Genomic DNA, 26,885 nt, shown 5'->3' with positions numbered 1-26,885 from the left:
GTGGAGTTTCACTTTGGAGAATTGCACAGCAGGTGCATGGGACACTTTCGGTGCGGCCACATAGCATTATTGGGACATTTACCTATACGGTGTAAGTTTCACTGGGCAAGCCGGTTGAAAATACATAAACACTATTAAATCGAGTCCCGTGGAAAACATGGCTAAAGGGCAGATTGGTTTCAAGGAGCCTCTGCTAAGTGTACAAAATTGCAATGTGCTTTTGGTTTGTTTTCTCTAAAAGGTCTGCTCGTCCGCCCCTTGCCCCCGAGCTAACCCATGAAATAATGTCAACCTACAGCGTCATTTGGGAGATGATTTGACTTAAGCTGGAAACGGGGTCAGGGGTATTGATTGGAAACATAGTGACAAGGCCCGTTTTTACTGATAAGCAGGGCATGGTCAGACTCATTCCTGGGGGCTACTCTTCCAGAAAGGCGGGGTAGGCGGCCAAGTCTGGCATGCTACAATGCCCCAGAATTAAGTGCTGCTTCTGGGAAGCCTCTACTCCATGAGGAGAGCCACTCGCTCTTGCTGAGTTCTGGACAACTCTGCAGATGCTGTCTTTTAGAACGTGGCCTCTCATGAACGTGGAAGAACACGGAGATTAGAATCCAACAGACTTGGTTCGAATTCTGGCTGCACTGACCATATCCCCTAGGGGTGCTGCTTCTCCGCGTGGCTGTCTCTACAGCCTGGAGGCTCATTCTGATGCTCAAATGATAAAGACTCAAATGATGCTTTACATGTGAAAGCCTTTTGCACAATGCTGGGCACACAGCACGACTTCAACAGATAGTCTATTTCTACAATAAAAGAGTTAAGTACGGCAGTTCGCCACTAAGATGTCCTATCTCATAAAGAAAAATAATTCTTGAATAGGAGTCAGTGGTTGGGGGTTGATGGGCAGTTCATCCCCAAACTACTTGAAGTCCAGGAAGTTTAAAAAAAAATTGGTAGCAATTAGAGTAAGAAAACTTAATACCCAGCTCGTTTCAGAATGCCTGCATGATCCGATTTTCATCAACACTACAACTGGACAAAGATTCTTGAAGGTTCCGCCTCTACCGCTCCACTCCCTTTCGCCTGGCCGCCAGCCTCCTTAAATATTCGTCTGCTTCTCTTTTTCTGTGTTCCTTTGAAAAGGTTTGTCGAGTGAGCCATTGACATTTTTTAAGGCAACGCTGGAAACACCTGAGCGGGCAAAGCCCGGCATTACTAACAGAGGGTGTTAAAAAGATAAATTGTTGTGGAGCGGGAGAGAGAGAAAATTATACGTGAGTGTAGAGGGTGGCCCCTGAGGGGTCTTCGAAGCTGCTGTTGAGTGAGCAGCTTTTCAGGTGTCGAGCAAAAAGAGGCTGTAAAGCAACCAAAATGTTTACGTGAGGTCCTAGGGCGTGCAATCCAGGAGACAGAGAGTCCCCGGAGACTGAAGGCAGTACACCCTGAGAGAGGTTACACGACTTGTTTGGAAAGAATCGTGCTCGGTGCTGACGGGAGGTAAACCACCTACCACACCGTTGCTCTTGGGCTAACAGATGTCACACTATCTCTTTCTCAGCCCCGAGGAGCAGGATGTGTCCTAGGAGGTGGCTGTGTGGCAACCGACGAGTTGCAATGGACAGAAGTCAAAAGTCCGTGGTGTTCCAAGCACTGAAACGGGAGATGTGCCTATGCCTAGCTTCCTCAGTTTCCCCCTGAGCGTATTGTGAGGGACTTTTAGCAATGCTTACTTCACGGTGGAATCCCCTTTCACCGCAGAGGATCAAGCTTTCCAACTGGGAGAGCACTCTTTTCCCCCTGCCGTTCCTTGAAAATGTTCTTACATAATGACTGAACGCCTCTCCCAAGAGCTCTCACTCGGGAGCAAACCCTCGCGGAAGCACCTGCCAGCCTCTATCTCTCAACTCCGTGTCATGCTTTTGAGCCCCCCTTTTTTTTTTGCCTTTGGTCGCTCTCTCCTGGAGCCTCAAGAGCCCCCTTCTCTGCCTTTGATGCGGACGCCAGGCTGTGTCAACGTGACTGGGGTCTCCTTGGGCGTCCGTTGACTCTTGTGGAGCCTGTGGTCCAAGCCCCAAACCCGACTTGTTTCTGTCAACAGCCCTTCTCTTCAAACCCTTGAAAGCAGCTCTATTTATCCTCATTGTACCAACAACATCCCATGACTGTTCCACGTCCCAGACTCAGTATTTTTCCATTTGTCACCTCGATTCCTCCTCAAGCCAGGAAGTTAGCAAACTGCAAAGAGCCAGGTATGAACTTGTTTAAGTTTTACGAGCATTGTGGCGGCCACTCAACCCTCAAAGCACAAAAACCACCGCAGAGAGCATGGAAACAAACGATCCTGGCTGTGTTCCCATAAACGTTATAAACAACATGTCCGTGAGCGGGCCTGGCTTGGTCCCAATAAAACTTTATTTAAACACACATTCAGCAGGGTAGTCTTGGCCGGCGGGCTGTAGCGTGCCCGCCCCTCGCTCTAAACAACCCGTCGGAGTGTGTTATTAGTACTTCTTCTACGATGGAGAAAAGGAAGCCTGGCGAAGAGATTAATTTCCAAACATCACACAGGTTGGGGGTGGCAACCCAGGGTGCGTCTGAGTCCAGTGCCCGTGTCAATTCTGCGCCGAAATCCCTGCAAACGATGACGACGTTCGCGTTAGGAAGAGTGACTCCTTATTACAAGCTCCCCCCCCCCCCCCCCGCCCCCCGGATTTCACCAGCTCCACGTGGGCTGGAATACTGCTCAGGGTAACGACTGCTCTTAGGGCTCTGACGTGGCTGCCGTGCGTGGCTATCCTGCCTTGGCATGTAACTTCCAGAAAGCTACAGACAACAGCTTTTTCTTCCTTGGCCTGGAATTTGAGTAATATATTTTAGCCCTTGTGTTAAGGGCATTTAGGAACCTCAGACATTACTGAGCGCGCGTGTGTGTGTCCGTGTATATACGAGACATTGAGCTAAGCCCTGGAAATACACCATAAAACAGTGAAAAGAGGGGCACCTGGGTGGCTCGGTCGGTTAAGCGTCCGACTCTTGATCTCAGCTCAGGTCATGATCTCACGGTTTGTGAGTTCAAGCCCCGCAAGGGAGCTGGTGTGCAGCCTGCTTGGGATTCTTTCTTTCCCTCTGTCTCTGACCCTCCCCAGCTTGTGCTCACTCCCATGCTCTCTCTCTCTCTCTCTCTCTCAAAATGGATAAACATAAAAAAAAAAAAAAAAAACAGTGAAAAGGACGGACCTGTTCCTGCCTCGGTGAAATGACCATCTAGACCTCTATGTGATGGAGTCTGTGTTGCTCAGGTCTATAGTTTAGTCCTTGTCCACATTATTCGGATGAACCCTTGGAACCTGAGCTAGGCATCATTAACCCCATTTTAAGGGTGGGTAAGCTCAGGCTGGGAGGTGCAGGGACCTGTCACATGGTGACAACTTTGGTGGTGGAGTGGGGTCTTTGGCTTGGGGTTTCTGGCCCCTGGCCCCGTGCCCTTTCCGGCACGCCTCGTAGCTCTGCCTCTCCCAGAGCCACACTCTGCACCATTGGGCTCTACTCCTGCACCCCCAGCTGGCAGCGTCTTTGTCTGAACTTTATATAACCTGGCTCCTTTCCAGGTCCTCTGGCAGCTGTCCCAATTCTCGTTTTCTATCTGCCCGGCACCTCCCCAGTTCCCTTCTGAAGCTCTTATCCTTCTCTGGCAGCCAAATGCCCTCTATTTTATTTCCTCCCCAGGGCACACTCATAGGATGGAGAAAAGCCGAGAGATTGTTCACTTTCTTAACAGGAGCTGCTTTCAATTCAGCCACAGCTGCGACACGTTTCACAAGTTAGATGGATCCCAAGACAGATGGCTCAGCAGCGACTATTTTAAGCCCCAGAGTCACAAGAACGGATCCAAAATAACTCGGTCCAGCAGGGGTCAAACGCAGAGCAGACCTGCCGGCTTTGGGAAAAGCATGACCCCGGGTCCTCGGCGTCGTCAAGTGAGTCAGCTCTGGTGTTTTCTGGTTAATAAGACTTCTTCGGCGCAGTTCTTATGCTGATGTTTCAGGGCTGAGTTGGCTCTGTGTTCAGCTGCTGCTTTCAAAAACAACAACGACAGCAGCAACAAAAACTCCCTCCACGTCTTCAAAGCTCTCATCTGAATATTTGTTACTGCGCTCAAGATTCGTACCAGGGGAAGCTCTGCTCCCCTGTGTGTCAGTCAGCTAATTGCAACAGTGATGCCGTGTAAGGAAGCACGTCAAAACTCTGTGGCTTAAGGCAATGATTATTTATTCTCTTTCAAGTGCCTGGACTCGGCTGGGGTTCAGCTGATCTGGACTCAGCCTGGTTGGCCTTGGCTCCAGGTTGTAAATTTCCTTCTGTGGCAACACCTACTTTTCACCTTTGTTGGACCAGCCGGTTGTTTTCGTCGCAGTGGTAGAAATGCAAGAGGAAGAATGTCCCGCTACACATGCATGTTTCAGGCCTTTATTTGCATGTGTCTGCTACAATCACATTGGCCAGAGCACTCTATGTGGTCAAGCCCGATACCATTGAGACAGGAAGTAGAGCCCACCCCACCGCTAATGGAGCAAGGAGGGACTGTAACTCACGCGGCAACGACTGTGGAAAGGAGAGTGGAGAATTAGGAACTATCCATTACCCCTGGGCCGCAAAACACCTGGAAAAGAAGGCTGGCTGGAGGGCAGCAGAGAAACCTGGTGGTCTTTCCCCATTGAGGAGCTATGACTACTCATTTTCCTTATGACTCCGGGGGAGACTCAGAGCCATGACAGATGGCCTGACTTTCCCCTTTGCAGTGGCCTTAAACCACCTCTGCATTCTTTTGTATGGACTGCCCTTCTGTCCCTCGAGGGGGCTGCTATTGATTCTTCGAACCGGCTCCCCAGAGGGCTCTCATAGATCTGGTAAGTCCGGAGATGTAAACAGGATGCACGAGTAGAGGGTGACTTAAGGTCCCGAGCCCATGTTTGCACGCCCCTGTCCCTGCACGTGAGGATGTCTTCAGTTTCAATGACGATACCAGAGAGGCGGGCTTCCGTGAGCTCACTGGAGATGGCAGCGCGTTCAAGGTAAAGCTGTCCTGCTTTTGAGGCCATCAGAATTTGTCCGTGGGCCGGCAGTGGGGGCAGACGTACGGTGTGTAGGGATTTTCACGTACAAAAGACCGTGCGGCGCTCAGAGGCGTTGCTAGAATCATATGGTGCTTCTCATTGCACCTACCCCTGTCGAGCACACTGAGCCTTGGTGAAAGGGACATTTGCCTTCAGAGTCATGGGGGCAATGATGCAGTGTCATCTGTCTTCCGTCACTTGCTATCTCACGGCCCTCCTTAATATGTTCATGGCATTTGTCACCGTATGGCATTATGGGTTTGCGTATTTGCTTATTGCCTTTTTCCTCCACTACTCTTCAGGGGCAAGAATGTATACCTCTTTGTATGCATCCTTTAGGGCTGTATCCCCAGAACCTAGACTCTGATACATGGTATTAGTCAAAAAGGAGTTCAATTAGACATTTGTTACATAAATAAATAAATAAATAATCTTGTCTCACCATGTGGAACGGAGTATTAGTATCCTACTATTCTCCCTCCCTCTTTCCCTCCCTCCCTCCCTTCCTTCCTCCTTTCCTTTCCTTTCCTTTCCCTTCCTTCCCTTCCCTTCTTCCTTCTATCATCCTTCTTTCCTTTCCTTTCCTTCCCCTCCTTTCTTCCTCCTATCATCCTTCCTTCCTTCTTTCCTTTCCTTTCCTTTCCTTTCCCTTCCTTCCCTTCCCTTGTTCCTTCTATCATCCTTCCTTCCTTCCTTCTTTCCTTTCCTTCCCCTCCCTTCTTCCTCCTATCATCCTTCCTTCCTTCCTTCTTTCATTTCCTTTCCCTTCCTTCCCTTCCCTTCTTCCATCATCCTTCCTTCTTTCCTTTCCTTTCCTTCCCTTCCCTTCCCCTCCCTTCTTCCTTCTATCATCCTTCCTTCCTTCTTTCCTTTCCTTTCCCTTCCTTCCCTTCCCTTCTTCCTTCTATCATCCTTCCTTCCTTCATTCCTTCCTTTCTTCTTTCCTTTCCTTCCCCTCCCTTCTTCCTCCTATCATCCTTCCTTCTTTCCTTTCATTTCCTTTCCCTTCCTTCCCTTCCCTTCCCTTCTTCCATCATCCTTCCTCCTTTCCTTTCCTTTCCCTTCCTTCCCTTCCCTTCTTCCTTCTATCATCCTTCCTTCTTTCCTTTCCTTTCCTTTCCTTCCCTTCCCTTCTTCCTTCTATCATCTTTCTTTTCTTTTTTCTGTCTGTCTGTCCTTCCTCTTATCCTTCCTCTGGATATATATTGATGACTCCACCTAAGATTACTTCATCTTGCATGATTCTATAACTTCCCCAATGTGCACTGTAAACTTCCCTTTGGCTGTGCTAACATTTAGGGCCAGCTAGGGATATCAGAGGAAAGAAATCAATCTTGGCTCAGGGAGACCCAGCCCTTTTGAAATTCAGATGTGAGGGCGCTTTGGGCTTAGAAATTATCTTGCTTTCCATTCATAGAGAAAGACTGGAAGTGGGTGAAGGCATCATCTAGGTTTTAGCTTTCCTACATGCCAGCGTGACCTCAAGCTGGCCAGCTGTGGCACACAGAATCAGCCCCCTCCGCGACGCCCGTGGTCTAATCGCGTTGGGATCCTGTGATCGTGTTAGATCACGTGGCAGAGAGGGAATTAAGGCTGCAAATGAAATTAAGGTTTCTAATCAGTTGACCTTGACATAAGTAGATCATACTGAATCCTCGGAGGGGGCCCAGAGTTAAAAGTTGGGTGGGGGTCCAATTGTTAAAAAATGAAAGTGTTTTAATGGGAAAGGAGGAGGGAGAAGATCAGCGTCAGAATAATGTCACCTGAGGAGGAGTCAGCTAGCCTTTGCTGGCTTTGAAGCTGGAAGGGGGCCGTGAGCCACAGAATGCAGAAACTGGCGAAGGCAAGAAGATGGATCCTTCTCGAAGACCTCCAGAAATGAACACATCCCTGCCGGCACTTGATTTGAGCCTATTTTGGACTTAATGGCCTCTAGAACCACAACATAATAATTCTGCACCGTTTTCAGCCACTAAGCGTTTATGGCTTTAATTTTTTACGGCAGCAGCAGGAAACTAACATGCCCATTTGCCCACCGGGATGTTATGTTAACCTTTAAAACCAAGGGAATTGAACCAGATAGCGCCCACCCCTTTTCCAGGGCTAATTTCCTCTCCTTCATAACACCTGCATTTTTGTAACCTGTCAAGGAGGCGAACGGGGGGCAGTGACCGGATGGGGGAGTCAGGCCGACCCAGGGTGCCTTGCATCCCTTAGCTCACTCTGAGCCTGTGAACAGAGCAGAACAGTGAGTTTTGCTCACCAGGAGAAGCATCACGCCCTTCCATGGGTGCATTGAGGGGCAACGTCCATGGCGACTCGGTCCACTTTGCCTATCCCTTGCAGCTTTCTGCCAGGCCTCCTTTCTATAACAAACGTAGAGAAAGCGTGGTACACGTACGGGGGGCGGTGAAGACACCGGCCTAAGTTTAACTGAAGGAGCTTCTGTGGGTTTGGCTGTTGGCTTTGTGGGCTTAATACCGTCTTCGTCGCAAAGACTTCTTGTTGTCCTCTCTGTGGTCACTGAATGTCCCTCTGGGACAGGCTGTAAAGGCTCTGGGCTCCCCCAACCTCAGCAGGAGTTTCGGCTTCAGAAAGTGCCCCAAATACAGCCGGGGGAGGTGGCTGGGATCCTTGGGGACACGATGATTCTGGAAAGAGTCCAAGGCTCTCACCTTGGAACCACAGGCAAATGTTGCAAGACTCCTGCTCGGGATCTGGACAAAAGAATGTAGGGACAGGAGCAGTTTGGGCTAGACAAGGAGTCAGTTTGGAAGGTCACAAACTCTTGGGGTGACCTCAGTCAGAGGCAAATGACCAATGGACCAGAGCATTCAATTTGATGAAGGATAGAGAAAGATCCCCATTCCAAGTGGTCCCCTAACTCTCTGTACTCATGCTTTTCAAAAATTATTTTATTTTTCAAGTTAATTTATTTATTTTGAGAGAGAGAGTGCAAGTCGGGGAGGGGCAGAGAGAGACCCAAGGAGGCTCCACGGCATCAGAGCAGAGCACTACGTGGGGCTTGAACCCACGAGATAAGACATCGTGACCTGAGCCGAAGTCAAGAGCTGGATGCTTAACCAACAGAGCCACCCAGGCGTCCCGTCACATTTTTTTTTAAGTGCAGTTCGTTTTCCATCCGAAACTAATTTATATCTTTTGTAGATACTTCACACTATCTAAAGCGATTCTGTACTTTTATTTCACAGGCAATAAAGGCTTATATTTTCTATTAGAGATCAGATTTAACATGGGAATACGGCATATCCCTCTGAAAAGGTGGCACAGTTAGCTAAACCCATTAAGGCATAAATCACCGCGATGTTATCCTTGCCGAGAGCTAAAAACTCGAGGGGGCAGACTCCCACAAATTCTCAAAAAATGAGAAAGTTTGACATAAAATGAATGGAGGAAAAATAGGAGGCAGAGCTGGGGGGACAGAAGGACCCCAATAAGGGCCAGTGACTCTCTCTCTCTCTCTCTCAGCCTGAGTGAGCAAGATTGTCCTGATCTCACCTGATCCCGTGGCACCTTCTATGTTTATTTTACTGGCACTAGGGTCATTATGGAAAGATCTATATTTTATTTATTTATTTTTTTAATGTTTATTTATTTTTGAGAGAGGGAGAGAGAGAGAGAGCACGAGCAGGGGAGGGGCAGAGAGACAGAGGGAGACACAGAATCCGAAGGAGACTCCAGGCTCTGGGCTGTCGGCGCAGAGCCCGACACGGGGCTCGAACCCACGAACCGTGAGATCATGAGCCGAGCGGAAGTCGGATGCTTAACTGACTGAGTCACCCAGTCGCCCCGGAAAGATGTAGATTTTAAAACTCGCCACTTGCTTTCATTCAACATCATTCCCTTGTTCAGTCCTTTATTTTCTGCCGGTCGAGGTAAGCCCCCAGAGACAGAAGCTCAAATTCAATGTGGTCCCTGCCCACGGGCCACTCCAAGCTGCAGGACGCAGTATGAAAACTGTAACCTCGGCAAACCTTGGGTGGTAGCTTGCAAAGCCAGCCACCGCGTTTTGCCGCTTCTCTATCAAAGAGTAGAGTCCATTTATCCTCCTTTCAGATCCCGGCTGGCCTTCTGACTTGCTCGAATGCGGTAGAAATGGCCCCGCTCACATTCCGACCCCGGTTTCGCGAGACCTTGCTGTTCTTGGGCATCCTGCAACCACCACGGTGTGAATCAGCCAGGGTTAGCCTGCTGGATGACGAGGGTGTGGGGCCCAGTTACTCGGTCCTCTAGCCAATGGCCGGCCAACCACCAGTCATGTGGGTGAAGGCTTGCTCACCGCAAACATGTAGTGAGCCCAACCCACAACCGCAGGGCAAGTGCCCGGCTACGCTCGGCCCAAACTGCCCACCCAACGTGAGCTAGAAATGATGGCATTTTAAGCCACCGATTTAGAGGCTTTTTCCTTTTTAACGCAGCAACAGCTAATCGGTACAACCTCCCACAGCGGAAGGAAACATGGAGTTACGGGGAAGGGGGGGTTGCTTAACAATGACCTTGTCAAGGACAAGCAGTGGTTCACGGAGGATCGTGTTGACAGTGGGGGGAGAAGAGTGGTTTGGGCCGAGGGGATGGCCCAGGGTGGGAGAGAAGATGTTTGAGATTCCAACTCACTCTCTCCTACGGATGGACCACATACATGGCTGTGTGCTTCGGGGAGTTGTCCTTTTTTTCATCAGAGTAGTAGCTGAGATCGTAGAAAAATCAACCCGGCCTCAAGTGATGGTTTTGCTCATTGTTCTTTGTTGAAAGAGGCTTTGCCTTAAAATAGACTGAATATCCCAACCTTACTTCTCTCGTGATAAGAGAACGTCGCCTCGCCAATCCCCTCCCAGCGCCGTGGGTACGATGTGATAGGCACGGCCCTGGACACGGTGGGTGTTACCGGCTGGCGATTTTGGAAAGAGATTTTCTGAGACAGCGTCCCTGGCTCTCCGTTTCTAGACGCAGGTGCCTGTGTCACTGCTTCTTTTTTGGAAATGGAGCTCCCACTGACATCAAAAAGAATCCTTCTCAAAGTGTGGAGAGACTGCAGGGCGGGCAGTGTGGTTCTCCCAGCGGCAGAGAATCGGCTCCCGATGCAGTGACTGGAGATCAGATTGGGTTAAACGCCCCCGTCCAAGCGAGCCTGGAAAATTCGTGCATTGGACCTCGAATGGAGGGCAAGCCTCAAAGCCTGGCCTAGTTCTAAAATTAGATCAGTAATTTTATCCGAGAACGCGACGGGGGTGAATACTCCTGGTTTTCCTTCTGGTCTAATGCCTGAGTGGGGGGAGGACTAGGGCTACATTTGTGCCTTGACGATTTCGAGACGGTGTCATGTGGATATTTCTCAGGGAAAAAAGCAAAAGTAAGGGGAGACCCGCTTAAAATGTCAAGTCACATTGTTGGCAGACGCCTAAGGTGATCTTTGCTGCTTTTCCCTGCAAGTAATTCAAGCAACATTACATGTGCTGTGACAACAGGGAGTGGTCTGGAACACACTGCTTGATCTCTGGGAGCCGGCTGCCGCAAGGACCGTCTGAAAGGTCCTTCATGCATTTTATCATCCTTCAAGGGGTGCTTATTCTCTGGGAGCGGGGGGCTGCGGGGGGGGGGATTAGTTTATATGCTCGAAGAGCCATAGCAACAGAGAAGGCATGGGAGGCTGTGGGTGTGCGTAGGGCTGATTTTAAATATTTTATTTTATTTAAAAAAATTTTAATCCTTATTTATTTTTGAGAGAGAGAGAGGGGGAGAGAGAGAGAGACAGACAGACAGAGCATGAGCCCGGGAGGGGCAGAGAGAGAGGGAGACACAGAATCCGAAGCAGGCTCCGGGCTCCGAGCTGTCAGCACAGAGCCTGACGCGGGGCTCAAACCCACGAACCGCGAGATCATGACCGGAGCCAAAGTCGGCTGCTTAACCGACTGAGCTACCCAGGTGCCCCTAAATATTTTAAAAGTTAAATGGACATATGCATATGTATGTATACACACACACACACACACACACACACACACACTCAAGGCTCCACAGTCAAAAATATCAGCTGCCTCTGTTTGGGGATCGAGTTATTTCCACCCCTCCTGACTACCCAATGTTGAAAAGAAGGTCTCGTTGGCAATCATGTGTGTGTATATATATATATTCATTCGATAAAAAAGTAAGAGCCGAGTGATTAATGATCAGGTTATAAATGCAGTGTGTTAGCGTCTCAGGGGGAACAAGAGGGGCCCGTTCACGCAGCCCTGGAATTCAGAGTCTGCTGAATGGGCACAGGACTGGCCAAGCCAACAGACTGAATGGCCGCATTGGGAGAGGCCAGTGTTTCCGCAGTGGTCGTCAGTATAACCACTGGAGATACAGATGTTTCCGTGAAGATTTTCAGAACGATCAATGTACTCTTGAGGCAAATCTTGGGCTTACCTGTCTCCCTTATAACCTGAAAAGCAAGGCACGGGGGTTTGATTGAATTGCCTAGTAATTCTGTCATGAACTGCACTGCTTTTTTCTACCTTGAACACATTACTGATGGTAACAAGGGAGTTATTTTCAATCAAAGCGTGCTCCAACGAAAAAGATTTCTCCTAACATTGTGATCCCTTCCTCTGAAATCCATTTCAGATTGGCGGATAAAATGTGATTATATTTACACTTCCCTGACACAATTCAGGCAGCAAAATAACAGCCTGCCGGAGACATTTTTCTTCTTCGTATTTAGATCTGTCAGTGCTGTAGTGCTGGGGGAACAGGGAGGGGTGACCGAGGCAGCTGGGGTTGGTGATATGGTTTACTTGGCTCACAAATAGAGACGTTCTGTGCACCGTGTGTGTGTCTCTCTCTCTCTCATCTCAGGATTCCTTGAACCCCAGCCTGAATGGCGTTCCGAGTGATGATACGGCATGCTAATCAATAGTGCTGTAAGCAAATCGAATTTCTCATTTTTTTGCCTTGACACAGCCCGTAAATTATTTCAACATAATACTTTAATTGGTTCACACTCATTAGGGGCTGTACGACGTATGACTCACCAGCTTCCGTGTGAGTCAGTGCGATTTGTATTAAAACTCTGGGCTTCTGGATTGCAAGGTAAAAATGGTGGATGGGACAGCATAGAGGTTCCCTGGTGTTGTAGAGAGCAGGAGAGCCCCGGAGCGAGCGGGGAGTTCTGATCCTGGTTCTTGACCTACAGGGATTAGCCGTATGTTGGATGAGACAACTCATCCAACTTCTTTGAGCCCGAGTGTCCTCATCTGTACAATGGGTGGGTTGGTTTAGGGGGTCATCAGGATGCTATGGGTGCGATGTGAAGCCCCGCCTGTTGTCCCCAAGGCGGCAATGTCCCACTTGTGTCCCAGTCTCCACTCTCAGGAGACGATTGACATTCTGCTTCAACAAGGCTCTCAAGATCATCCAGGATCCTATGGACATCACCCTGGACCCTTCCTAGGGAACCTGTTCTGGTAACTAAATACAACACTGTCCCTCTTGAATCCAGAGAAGGAGGTGACCCTCCACTTTCTCGGGTATCCTCTGAGTTTTAGATCTGTAGTGGATGTGGCGATCCCCGAATAGAGTACTTCTTGACCCGGCTGCTGGGAGTGCTGTCCGTAGACCGTCAGCAGCTCTCAGCTACCTCTGGGTACGGCTTTAACAGCAGAGAGCCCTAGCCTCCAGCCGCTTCCTGAAACGACCCACATCCAGTAACGGATGGGCGTGGGGGAGTGAAAGCTGAGTCTTCTCACCCCAACTTGGGGCAGCTCTGAAGGGTCATGCCCTCTTGAGAAATCCCCAGAGGCTGGGCGAGGTTTCTGCGAAGACTGCATCAAAGTTTCAACGTCTCCTTCTGCCCAGCATTGCTGCTTTCCTTCCTTTCCACTGGCACTCCCTGCTTCCTCTTTTCCGAGAGCACTCCCTGATAATCTCCTTGTGTGCTGAGCTCCGTCCAGGAGGCTGCATCCCAGGGAGTTATCTTTCATCAGCCATACAATGTGGACTCCAGACCATTTCTGGTGCCAAGTTAGAGACCCCTCTTCTCACCTGCAGCCAAGCTGGTAACTCCCTGACTTCTCTGCTGATGCTTGGACACAAGGAGTCCAAAGTGTCTTGGAAGCACTTATAGCTTGTAGTTTGATGGGACCCTGTTGTGTCTTCTAGTAAGTATATCCCCTTTGGGGTCCAACCAATGGAACCCAGGATTTCAGGAATAGAAAATACAAAGTCTCCCGGGGTGGGGGTGGGGGGGTAGGGCTTATTGGTTGTGATGATAATTAGGGATGAACCTGCCTTCACCCCACTGTTCCAAGACCCTATATGGGGTCTTCCTATAATGGGCACAGTATCAGATAAAGGTCTCTGATTTAAAGTATATGCTGCACCTTGAAGGAGGTCATTCTATACTTTCAAGGTATTGCCTTCAAGATGGTAGTTCAGCTGTACATTTAGAAGGCTACGTAAGCATTTGGGGGGCCATTTATTTCTGGATGGCGTAGTGTTATCACTTGACCGCGGTGGACGATATGCCCATGCTCAAATTGTACTATCAGGTGGGCCCTTGGCTGAAGGCTACGTTGTATGGGATTCTATAGGTACGGATCAGGCATGTGTAGGCTCTGTGGGGAGAAAACAAATACACAAAACTCACTGCTGGTCTAGATACATAGCCCTGTAAGGATGAATTGCTGGCCTTCATGGATGGAGGGGGCCCAGTGTAGTCGGGTTGCCAACCGTGGGCCGTTGGACTCATTGAAGAAGAGTGCCCTATTGGCAGTGGTATGCGAGAGCCCGGTCACACCAGCTACCAGTAGTCACTTGTGCACGTCTTTTCCAACCCTGTGTAAAGGGACGTCAGGTTGGTGGCCTGAAATTTCCCATACTAGAGTGCCTATACCATCGCAATGGGCAAACACCGCGAATGAGAGCCTCTTGTTACGTATTGGCCGGGATACCACTGCTTATAACTTAAGCTACTCTCCACACTACAGAGTTATTTCCCATCCTCATTTCTGGTGGCTGAAATCTAAATCATCGACGGCTTCTGCTTCTAGTGATAACGGGCATCTTCTCTTAGAACTGTCATCTCATTGAAAGCCACGACAAATTCTTGATGAAATACAGAAACAAGAAAATTTTAAAAGTCGTTTTGACGTCATCAAGGCGTAACCAAGGCAACCAAGTCTTGGGAAGCCATGTGAGCAGTGCCTTCCTTGCCTCCGGTCATTGGTTGAGTCCCAGCCTAAAGCCTAGATGGCCATCAGAGACAGTGTCAGACTACAGCTTTCAGAACTATCATGGGGATAGGATAGAAATGAGAGTTCAGGGCTTCAAAGGCTTCCAGGATTTGAGAAATCAAGATCCTGGAGAAAAGAGCCTGCAGAGACATTCTATGCCACTTTTTACCTCATGGCATTTGCTGAACCCATAGCTGAGCTGGACAAAAACCTGATAAGCAAAGCATAATATAGCAACGTGGGGGGAAAAATCTATAATCAGAGCTTTTAGCCATCTTGTGGTGCTAAGGAAACAAAATTGAACTTCAGAAAGAGCCAAGAAGTTGGTTAAGCACTCATGGGTGAGTTTAACTGAGACCCATAACAGGCTATGCAGGCTATGTGCCAGGAGTAAGGATGGACCAAAAAATAGACAAGCCCCTGGGGAACCTTAAATCTGGTCCTCAATCATTTCAGCCCCTTATTAGATGACGAATGTACCTGAGAGCCAGAAAAGCTTTAAGTCTTCTCTGGAAGAACATGAAATTATCCATTACCCAACCACTTTTCATACAAAATGTCTGGCATTCAATAAAAAATCACCCTGCATGCCAGGAGTTGGGGGTAAGTACCCAAAAGCCAAGAGAAAAAGTAAAACAGAAGAAAGAAACAGACGTGCAGGTGATACACATATTAACTTTAACCATGATTAAGATGTTTAAGAAACTAGCTAAGGTGGAAAATTTCAACAAAGAATTAGTGACTATAAAAATAACCAAATGGAAATCCCAGAACCAAAAAATAATAGTAATGGCTAAATGAAAAATTAATGGCTTAATAGTAGCTTAGACATAGCAGAGAAAGGGATTCATACACTGGAAAGTAGCTTACACAAAAATATTCAGAGTGATTGGGGCACCTGGGTGGCTCAGTCGGTTAAACATCCAACTTTGGCTCAGGTCATGATCTCCCGGTTTGTGAGTTCGAGCCCCATGTTGGGCTCTGTGCTGACAGCTCAGAGCCCGGAGCCTGCTTTGGATTCTGTGTCTCCCTCTCTCTCTCTCCCTCTCATGCTCATGCTCTGTCTCTCTCTCTCTCTCTCTCAATAATAAATGGAAATTTAAAAATACATACATATATATATATATATATATATACACACATATATACATACATATAGAATGGCACAGAGAAATAACAAGGAAAATTCTAGAATAGAACATGTAGGACATCTAGGCATAGTCAGGAGGCTAACATACTTAGAATTAGATTCCTAGAAGGAGGAAAAGCTGGAATGAGACAGAAATACTATTTTCAGGACATGGGCTGAAAAATTCCCCAAACTGATAAAGTATACAAAGTCACACATTCAAAACGCTTAAATACAGAGAATGTCCTACAAAGGCACATCATAATAAAAATTTTGAAAGCCATATAGAAACTCTAGAAAGAAGTCATCAAAAAAAAAAGACACATTGTCTTCAAAGGCACAACAACAACGATAATTATTATTTTTAAAAGTGTAAGAGATATATTTTCCTACAGAAATTATGTGAGTCAGAAAACGATAAAATGTGCCTACCAAAGTTCCGCCCAAAATTATTTCTAACCCAAGAATCATATACTCAATGAGAATATTCTTTCATAGGAAATGTGATATAAAGACATTTTCAGTCAAGCAAAGGTTGACAAAATTTGTACCCAGCAAATGTTCACTAAAGAAATTTTTTTCTGGAAAGAGTTGTGCAAGCAGGTATTAAATGGGTCCATATAGAAGCACAATTATGCAGCAAAGTGTTAAGAAAAGAATACTGGAAAGGGTAAGTATGTCAGAAAACTGAATTTTTTGTATGCTAGTTCTCAATCTGCAAAATCCAAATCTCGTAGAGAAAGAGAGAAGAAGGGTGGTTACCAGTGGTGAGGACAGCTGGGGATGTGTCATTACAGGGGAGAGGCTTGCACCGGGAAGATGAGTAAGTTCTAGAAATCTAATGCACAGCAAATAGTGATAACAGTCAACAGTACTGTACTATACGCTTCAAGGTTGCTAAGCCACTAGATCCCAAGTGTTCTCACCACAAACAAGGAAATTATAATTATGTGATGCATTAGAGGAGCTGGCCAAAGCTATTATGGTCATCAAATCACAACATATCAATGTATCAAATCAATACTTTGTATATCTTAAACTTATATAATGTTGTATGTCGATTGTATCTCCCTTAAAGAATACACTTGGTTTCGGGCCCAAGGTTCGACCCAAACCAGATCGATGGAGTACCACACGCATTTGTTGCCTGATATATAACAAATGGGATATTGCAAAATTCTTTTTTTTATACAAATGTTAATTTTTAAAAAAGTAATCTCGAGGCCTAACGTGCGGCTCAGACTCACGACCCCACGATCAAGAGTCGCATGCCCTACCAACTGCCATTGCAAAAGTCTGGATACGGTACTTTATAAAAGAAGATGCCCAAATGGCCAGTAAAGAAATGAAAAGTTGCTCAACATTACTGGTTGACGGGGAGATGTATGCAGTTAAAAACCCTGGCGTGTGAGTAACTTGTTCTGTGAGTGTCAAAATGCTCTAATAAATTTTAGCTTAATAAACGAGTGATGTCTTGGGGTATGAGTAGGATGTGACACCAAGCATCACGTGATCGCCACCGAGCCAACGATTCTCGAAATTCGCTTGGTAATACGGTGCTTTGGACTAGAAGCATGTTTCCGGAATGAATTACGCTCTCAACCCAAGGTTTTGCTATTAGAACGATAAGATACCATTACAAACACACAAAATGAGCATGGTTAAAGTCAAGGATAAAAACTGGCAACGCCACACATTGGTGAGAACTTGGACCACTAGAATTTTCCTAGTCTGCTAGTGGGACAGTAGTCTGGTACCGCCACTTGGGAAAAGCTCCCCCCCGCCATGTTGGGTGAAGAAGGGGGGGCAAAGCTGAGGGTAGACACGGCAGTCATTGGCTCTTACTGTCTAGTGGGCACTGGAGGCCAGGTGGTGGCCTCCTTCTATGCCACACTATTCAGAACAGGGGAACAGCCCTTACTGAGCCCAGCTCACACGTGGGCTTTGGGAAATCCCAATAACTAATCTCACAAAGAAGCCTCTGATCTTCTGGGAATACCAGTTCTCGGTGTGAATCTTCAGATGCCGACTACTAAGAGACGAATTTCCAAGAGATCTCTGTCATATGCCTTTCCTTCCATGAGAGCATGAGTTGAAACCTCCTTGAAACCAAAGCAGTGGCTTATTTCTGCCAGTTCTGGCTGCTCCTCTGGATGCTGAGGCCTTCCCCTTCCGTTCCACCTGCAGGATCCGTGCTGGAACAATGCCTGTGTAGACAGACTGACCCCCCGCTCTGGTTGGCTGGCTTCTGGAATTAGACCAGCCCTCCCTAACCTGGTGTCAGCTCTGGACAAGATTAAGAAGGCTGATGGCCTCCCTACCTCATCCCCATCGTGACTTCTTTGACCTCCGTTCCTGATTTTCCCTTGTGGCCTGCTAGGAGAGAGGTTCAACTGTGAATGCCAGGAGAATCCCTTAACGACCTTGCTGAGCTCTGCATTGTGACGGCCCACAACCGGACAGCACTTCTGATATAACCATCAGCTCTTCTGGCTTGTTCCCTACATAGGCTCCGAAAGATATTTTTGTACCACAGGTAGACACCTCTGAGCGCAAGAACACAATAACCCCACCCCACCCCCTATCAATACCCTCATACTAGACTCTCCCACCACCTAACCTTGGCTGTCCCACATCAAGCTAGACCTCACGCTATCCTCAGATTCTGGGATTCGTGCTACCTGGCTTAGCAAGGCTCACCATACCGGCGGCCTGCTTGTCACAGGGTATTTCTGGCATGTGACATGATTCACGGAAAAAACTGAAAAAAAAAAAAAAAATCCATCAAGCCAGTTGTTGGAATTCACGTGGGCCTGCCTGCCAGAAATTTAACATTTCAAAGGCTTTAGGGAAAAATTGTGTCAGGACAAAGGATACTTAGAATAATAGATGTACAGCCATCTCTGTTCAGGGCAGCCTTCCTTGGCTATAAGATCTGTAAGTTGTTACTTAAAGATACATTTGTCAGTTGGATTTGGTTTCAACACGGCCTCTGAAAATTACTCACATTCCCCGAGGCCACAGGACAGTCCCTACAACTTAAATAAATCAGGCATGTTTGAATCGATAAATAAAGGCATGCGTGTCCGCCCACTCCGGCATCCCGGACATGGAATATTCTCTGGGGGAAAGTTCTAAGAAAGGCTTGAGAATTACCCCAAAGCTGCAGAAAAAATCCTTCCGGGGGCACGGTAAAGTGGGACACCCACCCATCTGTGCTAGAGTCAAGCACATCTCAAAGAGAGGAGGCAGGACCCATTGGGGGGAGACTTTGAAATCCAATGGATACCTTGTTTATTTTTTAAGAGGCTGTTTTAGAGCTGTTTTAGGGTTACAGCAAAATTAAGAGGAAGGTAAGAGAATTCCCGCACACACACCCCCCGTCCCCACACATGCACAGCCTCCCCCATTTACCAACATCCACCTCCGGAGCGTTACGTTTGTTGCAATTGACAAGCCTACGTGGACACGTCACAGTCGCCCAAAGTCCACAGTTTCCTTTAGGGTTCACTCCTGGGGTTGCACATTCTGGGGGGGGGGGTTGACAAAAGAATAAAAGACGGCTATCCACTGTTAGAGTATCGGGGAAAAAAATTTCACTGCCCTCCTCGCTCTGTGTATTCATCCCATCCTCCCCTCCTACCCCTGGCATCCAACGATCGTTTTCCTGTCTCTGCAGGTTTGCCTTCTCGAGACTGTCGTATGGTTGAAATCATAAAGCATGTAGTCCTTTCAAAAGGCTGCTTTCCCTCAGTAACACGCATTTAAGTTTCCTCCGTGACTTGTCACGGCTCGATAGCTCATTTCTTTTTAGCGCAGAATAATATTCCATCGTCTGGATGTGCCAGTTTTGTTTATCCATTCACTTGCCGAAGGACATCTTAGTTGCGTCCGAGTTTTGACGATTATGGGTACCGCGGCTATAAACACCCGTGTTCTGGCTCTTGTGCGGACACGGTTTTCAACTCCTTTCAAAAACCGGAGTGCGATGGTTAGATTATGTGCTAAGAAACTGTCAGTCTGTCTTCCAAAGTGGCTGCTCCCTTTTGCATTCCCACCAGCAGCGAACGAGACTTCCCGTTGTTCTCCAATGCTCACCAGCATTTGGTGTTGTTGTTGCGTTGGATTTTGGCCCTTCTTATAGATGAGCGGGGCTTTCTCATAGCTGTTTTGACTTGCATCTTCCTGACGGCATATGACGTGGAGCATATTTCCATATGTGCATTTGCCGTATGTGGATCTTCATTGGTGAGCTGTCTGTTAAGGTCTTTGGCTTACTTTTTTTTTTAATGTTTATTCATTTTTTTTTTTTTTTTACAGCGAGAGCATGAGCGGGAGAGGGGCAGAGAGAGAGGGGGACAGAGGATCCGAAGCGGGTTCTGAGCTGACAGCAGTGAGCCCGACGCGGGGCTTGAACTCACCAACTGTGAGATCGTGACCTGCCCTGAAGTCAGCCACTCAACCGACCGAGCCACCCGGGTGCCCCTAGCCTATTTTTTAATTGAGCTGTTTCTTTACCGTTGGCCTGTCAGCGTTCTTGGTATATTTTGGGTACCAGGCTCTTCGCGGTTGTGTCTTTTGCCAGTATTTTCTCCCAGCCTGTGGCTTGTCTTCTCAGTCTCTCGAGCATGTTATTTTCTTGAGTTGTTGGGTGCAAGTCACAAGGAGGCTGGTGCCTGGCTCATTCCCTGAAGAAGTGTAAATTAAAAAAGCATCAAGTCTTTGAGCACTTGCTTACTAGAGAGACGGGAGGGCATAGTGGTTAAAGCAGTTTGTGTATGTGCAGGTGGGGGTGGGAATGGGGGCCAGCAAATGCCCTGTGTCCTCCTCCTGCGGCTCCAATCCTGGTCATGCCATTTAATGGCTGGGCCAAACTACCTAACTGTGTCTGCCTTAGGCTCCTAACCTGTGGAGCCAGTCCCGAGAGGATATGAAGACATCTCCGGACGGCCATCAGCAAAGCACTGAGAATGACGTCAACGCCTTGTAAGCGCTCCGTCAATGGTAGCCATTATCGTAATGCACCCATTCCCGTTAGGGGTATTTTTAAGGATGCAGGAGAAAAAGACATCCTTACCCGTGGGCATATCCTATTATTTCATTGGAGAAGAAGATTAAAGGGCAAGGTAACAGGGGTGAAGAGTGAAAGTGAGCACAGGCCCCTTTGGAAAACATTCCCCATCAACTAAAGCCGAGCAAAAAGTCGGGGATAGAGTGGATTCTGAATACGTGTTTAAGTATTCCATTAATTATTCGACAGAAGGGCCAACCTCGGCGGGAGGTAAAGTGGAAACGTTGGAAATAAGACCGCCTAAGATGATTTGATGACCGAAAGTGGGGGGGAGGGACCGAATCCCAAAGAATTCGGTCAGATTTGGATTTGTGAGGGAAGAGGAGAAGAGCATACATAGCAGGTGGATGAATACTCGGAAGGGAGGACTGTATTCACAGGACGCGGAGAAGCCCGGCTGCAGAGGAAATCAGACAGGCGGCAAGGAGCCGTATTATTTGAAAATGGCTGAAGTCAGCTGCCAATTTCCAAACCAGATTGTGTAGCTGGAAACCACTGCTTTTAGAATCAAGTGCTAGATTTCACCTCCCCTCAAATCTACTTGTTAAGCAGCTGCTTTCAAAATAACCAGGGGAGGGGCGCCTGGGTGGCTCAGCCAGTTGGGCGTCTGACTCTTGATTTCCGCTCAGGTCATGGTCCGAAGGTTGTGGGATTGAGCCCCACGTCAGGCTCGGCACTGGGTGTAGAGCCTGCTTAAGATTCTCTCTCTCTCTCTCTCTCTCTCTCTCTCTCTCTCTCCCCCTCCCCTTCCCTCATCTGGAAAACAAAACAAAACAAAACAAATCAAAAACAGGTGATTGTTGAATTAAACTGTAGTGTTCACCTTGGCCTTCAAGACCAAGCTCTCCCACATAACGTATGTAACTTAGTTCTCCCTCCTGGGACAACTGTTGGATCTATCATTTCACTCTTGGGGGGGATGTGGCGACAAGGTGATTTGGGATTCTGTTCACTTACACAACCCCCTAAGAGCAGCTCCAAGGAAATTGTTTAAATGTTGACCCTTTCCCCGCTAAATGTTCATTGGGTAAAATTAAGTCTGATACACAAGTAATTGGAAAACTTACATGCATGCAAAAACCGACATGCAAATGTTCGTGGCAGCTTTATTTGTAATCACTAAAAACTGGAGGCAGCCGCAATGCTCTTCTACAGGTGAATAAATAAACTGTGGTATGTCTATACAGGAAAATACTACGCAACGATAAACAGGAGCAAATGGGCAAGCCACAAAAAGGCACGGATGCATCTTAAACACACATTGCTAGGTGAAAGAAGCCAGTCTGAAAGGGCTACATATGAACGATGCCCTCCCTATGATGTTCTAGAATAGACCAAACTATAGAGATTGCAGACAGATCAGTGGTTGCCACGGGATTCGGGGAAGGGAGTGGGGGCTGAAGAGAGGAGGCACGTGGGGTTTTGGAAGGTGGCCAAAGCAATCTGTGTGATCCTGTGATGGCAGATACATGACACGCGCTCGATATCGGTTAAAAGCTGTAGAGCTTTACAACACAAAGGGCGAAGCTTCACGTGGGCAAATAAAAGGAGTCAGGTAGGAATTCGGGGGATCCCAGGATGGAACACAGAATGTGACCCCCAAAGCCCTCTAAATTACAGATGTGTGAGGCAACCCCAATAAGGAGGATGGGGAGGGGAGACGCTAACCTAAGACAGTTTGAAAAAGAGTAGACACAAAGCCCAGCCTCTAGAATTTCCATGAGGGGGCCCAGGTGCTGCTCAGAATGTAGGTCACATTCACCCCCCTTAACCTTTAGGAAGCCTTTCCAGCCTTAGCCTTGTAAGTTAGCCAATTACCCTTGGTGTCCCCTGCGCCCTTTGCCCAGACACTAGACACATCTTAAGCGTCCGTGGGGTATGTAGACTGGGGACTGTCGTCCAGACATGGCTACCCTAAGCTATGTAGGGATTTCTCCTTCAGGTCCCACAATTACTTAGGGCAGCAAACCAAGGTAGAGCTGAGCAGAAGGCAGTGGCAGCTAAGGGTAAGCAGGTCAACAGCCCATGGTGCCTTTCCAGGCCATGAATGCCATTCTTTGAATTCGATTAGTAAGCCAAGAGCAGTGGAGAGGCACGTCATCACGGTCCGTCACCGAGCCGCCCAGCTGGCCACACCAATCATTTTGAAACGTACCTGGGGTTTGCTCTAATCAGGTATGGTAAGACGACAGACACGGAGACGACTGCCTCGAGAGAAGAGTTTACCACTTACCATTCCCAAGAGGAGGGGGGACGTCACGTCACACAGGGGCCACAAGAGGAGGCACCAGGGTCGGTCAGAGCCGGAGTGAGAGGGAATCGCCGACAAGAGTCTCCCTTCTGGAGCAGTGGCAAGTTTTCAGTCACGGACGTTCCCTGTGGGGCAGGAAGCAAAGCACGGATGTTGGGATCTGCGGTTGGAAGGGGTGAAATGTGACCCCTGCAACCCCCCAGGGGTGGTAGGCGCGGTAAGGATTCGGACTCATGACTCCAAGACGTCAAATAGTCAACTACAGGTGATCAAGGTTGATCATTACGATGGGATCCTGAAGCAACAAAGAAAGAAAAGGGTGTTAAGCAAAAAGTAAGGAAATCTTGGGGCGCCTGGGTGGCTCAGTCGGTTGAGCGTCTGACTTCGGCTCAGGTCATGATCTCACAGCCTGTGAGTTCGAGCCCCGCGTCGGGCTCTGGGCTGACAGCTCCGAGCCTGGAGCCTGCTTCGGATTTGGTGTCTCCCTCTCTCTCTGCCCCTCCCCTGCTCATGCTCTGTCTCTCTTACTCTCAGGAATGAATAAATGTTAAAGAAAAGAAATGAAAAAAAAAGTAAGGAAATCTGAATAAAGTGTAGAATTTAAGGCATCACAACATAGCAATATTCATTCATGAATTAGGACAAAGTCGCATCCTTTTTTTTTTTTAAGTTTATTTATTTTGAGAGAGAAAGAGAGAGCACAGGGAGGGGCAGAGAGAGAGGAAGGGAGAGAATCCCAAGCAGGCTCTGTGCTGCCAGTGCAGAGCCCGACGTGGGGCTCGATCTCACGATCCGTGGGATAATGACATGAGCTGAAACCAAGAGTCAGTCGCTTAACTGACTGAGCCACCCAGGCTTCCCACCAAGGTACCATCCTAATATAGGGTGACAGTTCTAGAGGACATAGGAAAACTTGGGAATGCTCTGGTGCTATCTTTATAACTTTTCTGTAAATCTGCAACTTTTCCAAAGTAAAAGTTGATGTCACAAAACTAACTGAGACAGAGTGTGGGCGGAGGAGGGGCAGAGAGCGAGAGAGAGAGAGAGAGAGAGAGAGAGAGGGAGACACAGAATCCGAAGCAGCTTCCAGGCTCCGAGCTGCCATGGAAAGGGCTGGTAAGAGATGCATCTGGAAAGGAACAGTAGGGCTCTAGCCATTAGGAAGCACTTGACGAACATTTGCTGATGAACTGAAGGAATGAATGGATGAATGACCAGAAGCTGAAAGTTCCTGTGTGATTTCCAGAGTCTCGAGTTTACTGCATAGGCAACAGGGAGCCACCTCAGGTTTCGAGAGGGGGTGTGACCCGATGTGTCGGCCATTAGACACTTGCCGCTCCAAAGTTTGGTCCATGGACCGGGTGGTTCACGCAACATCGGCGTTACCTGAGCACTTGCAAGAGCCAGAGAAGCTGAGGTCAGACCCCAGAGGCACTGAATCTGAATCTGCATTTCACCAAGATCCCCCGGGTGCTTCCTCCGCACGTTTCAATTCCAGAAGAGTCGCTTTCTTGAGATCGCTTTGTTGGTAGAGGGGGGGAAAAAGTCTTCTGATTTTGTTGGGTTGTGTTTTTGTTTTGTTTCATTTTGCAACAAGAAAAAGGGGGGAGGGGGGAGGAAGGGAGAGAGGGAAGGGGAGGAAGGATGGAGAGCAGGTGTATTGTGGGACAAATACACAGCCTCCCCCCTGACTGCTTTCTTCCACCGAGGTGCTGCGAGACGCAGTATCTCTAACTGGAAGGCTTCGGATCCCGGCCAGTTTCCTGCGGAGGGAGGTGGGCAGCTTTTGAAAGGGCTGCTGGGGAAACTGGGGACAGGGTAGGGGAGAACGGGACGGACCACCGGCGGCACGGCGCCCGGCGAACGTGAAATCCTTCTCCCCTCTGCCAGCAGCTGAAACCTACACTCCATTTCCAGGAAAAGTGGCCGTCGGGCTGGCCACTGGGGGAAATCAAAGGCTCAGCGGGCCTCCGTAATGCACCCTCATTTTGTGCAGCCAGAGCAGAGGATGGGACGGCAGGGTACAACCGTCCCTGGCTCCCACTAGCCTGTCCAGCCCCTCTGTCCCCGGCCCTGCACGCTTGCCCGGGGCGGCCCAAATCTGGGCTCGTGCAGGGAAAGCAAATGGGAATGTCTGGCCGCCTCGGCCCAGGTGCAGGCGGCTGCATCGAGTGACCCGCTTCTACTGCCTCGTCTATACTGCCTGTGCTGCTGGGGCGTCCTCCTCCGAGACACGCTCATCGAGATCTGTTATATTTACCCATGAAACAGCGCGTGATAACGGCATCCTTACATCTCAGCCTCTTATTTGAGACGAAAGATCTACCAGAGCCTTGCTCGCCTGATTGGCGCCCTGGGTTCAGCGGTCACTCGGGGAGCACGGGCAGGGCTGTATGTGGGGTTTTGTCCTCTCCCTCCCCTTCGTTGTTGGGCTGCTGAGAACGGAGCTCAATCTCCAGTACAGCCTGGCAGTCACTCAATTGCTCTGTGCCAAGCGTGTTCACACATCTCTTCCTTGAAGCGCCTCACGAAGCGCCCTGGAAGGTGGTCCCCTTGTCCCGAGTTTACGGACAGGGACATCGATGCCAGCAGCATGGATGGCGTTCTGCCCAAGGCCGGGCTCTTCCCTCTGCATTGCTAGTGACAGGGCGAACTCGGGGTCAAAATCCACTCAAAGGCACGGTCCTGGTTTCCTGAGGTCGAAATCTCTTGGAGGAGCCCTCCCTCCGGAAGAGTGCCAAGTGTATAATGGGACACCAAAGCCTCACGGGTGTTAGAGTTTTGGGTTTCCGGAACTCTCCATGATATCATATCTCAATGCTCGCGACTACAAGAACTGCAGGGCTAGGTCAGTATCCCCAGCTTCTGGAGACAGGGACTGAGCCCCGCAGAGAACAAGCCAGCAACGTGGCCCCGTAGGGAAGAGATCTGGAAGAACGGAGGGGCGTCGAGGTACCCCACCCTCCCACCTGCGCGCATGTCTTCATTCACCTCCGGCTCATGACTTCACCCGGCAGGAATTGGAATGTGTGGCTTGGGATTGAGGAGGCAGAGCTGGAAAGCAATGACTGTTGCCTTTGAAAATCTGAATATTGCCAAGAGGGGGACACAGCAGCCTTGTTTTACGTGCACGTGTGGGTGCATGTGTGTGTGTGTTTTCCAGAAAGCATACGAGGAGTAAGAGAATCCAGCCTCTGAATGGGTCTCTGATGAATGGAGTCACCCTCTAGCTCAGTTAGATTCAGTTAAATACAGAGACAGGAGCCCTGAGCAGGGCGTATGGTGAGAACCAGAGTGGCCGACAAAGCAACCGGCTACCAAAGGTGCTATTTGTCTGACGGTGTCATCGACTCAATGTGAGGAAAGTACACGGGATGATGATCGCCCAAGACTGAGATTCCCAAACCCACTTGGGAGCAGCACCCTGGCCCCCTTGCTCCCCTGGACCACATAATAAAGGTATTAGGTATGGGGCACAGAGCCGCATGGACGGTTGTTGGTAGCGAGGTGGAAGCATTTAAGCTGGTGACACACTGACCATCTTTGAGCCTCATCTTAAGGGAATCCATCCAAGATCCTAAAGAGAGTGACTGCCAGACTCTGGAAACCTTGGTATTCCAAGAAACTGAGTAAAAAGAACCATCAAGGGCCAATGGCTAAAAGGAGACATGGCCTAGCCATGGTCACACTCAACCCCACAGAGAGGCCATACTCAACTCCACAGAGAAGCCATACGCAACCCCACAGAGAGGCCACACGCAACCCCACAGAGAGGCCACGCTCAACCCCACAGAGAGGCCACGCTCAACCCCACAGAGAGGCCACACTCAACCCCACAGAGAGGCCATACGCAACCCCACAGAGAGGCCACACGCAACCCCACAGAGAGGCCATACGCAACCCCACAGAGAGGCCACACGCAACCCCACAGAGAGGCCACGCTCAACCCCACAGAGAGGCCACGCTCAACCCCACAGAGAGGCCACACTCAACCCCACAGAGAGGCCACACTCAACCCCACAGAGAGGCCACACTCAACTCCACAGAGAGGCCACACTCAACCCCACAGAGAGGCCACACTCAACCC

This window comes from Panthera uncia, chromosome E3 (assembly GCF_023721935.1).
Source record: "Panthera uncia isolate 11264 chromosome E3, Puncia_PCG_1.0, whole genome shotgun sequence".
NCBI lineage: Eukaryota > Metazoa > Chordata > Mammalia > Carnivora > Felidae > Panthera > Panthera uncia.
The sequence above is the reverse complement of the archived record's forward strand: the minus strand, read 5'-3'. Positions refer to the sequence as shown.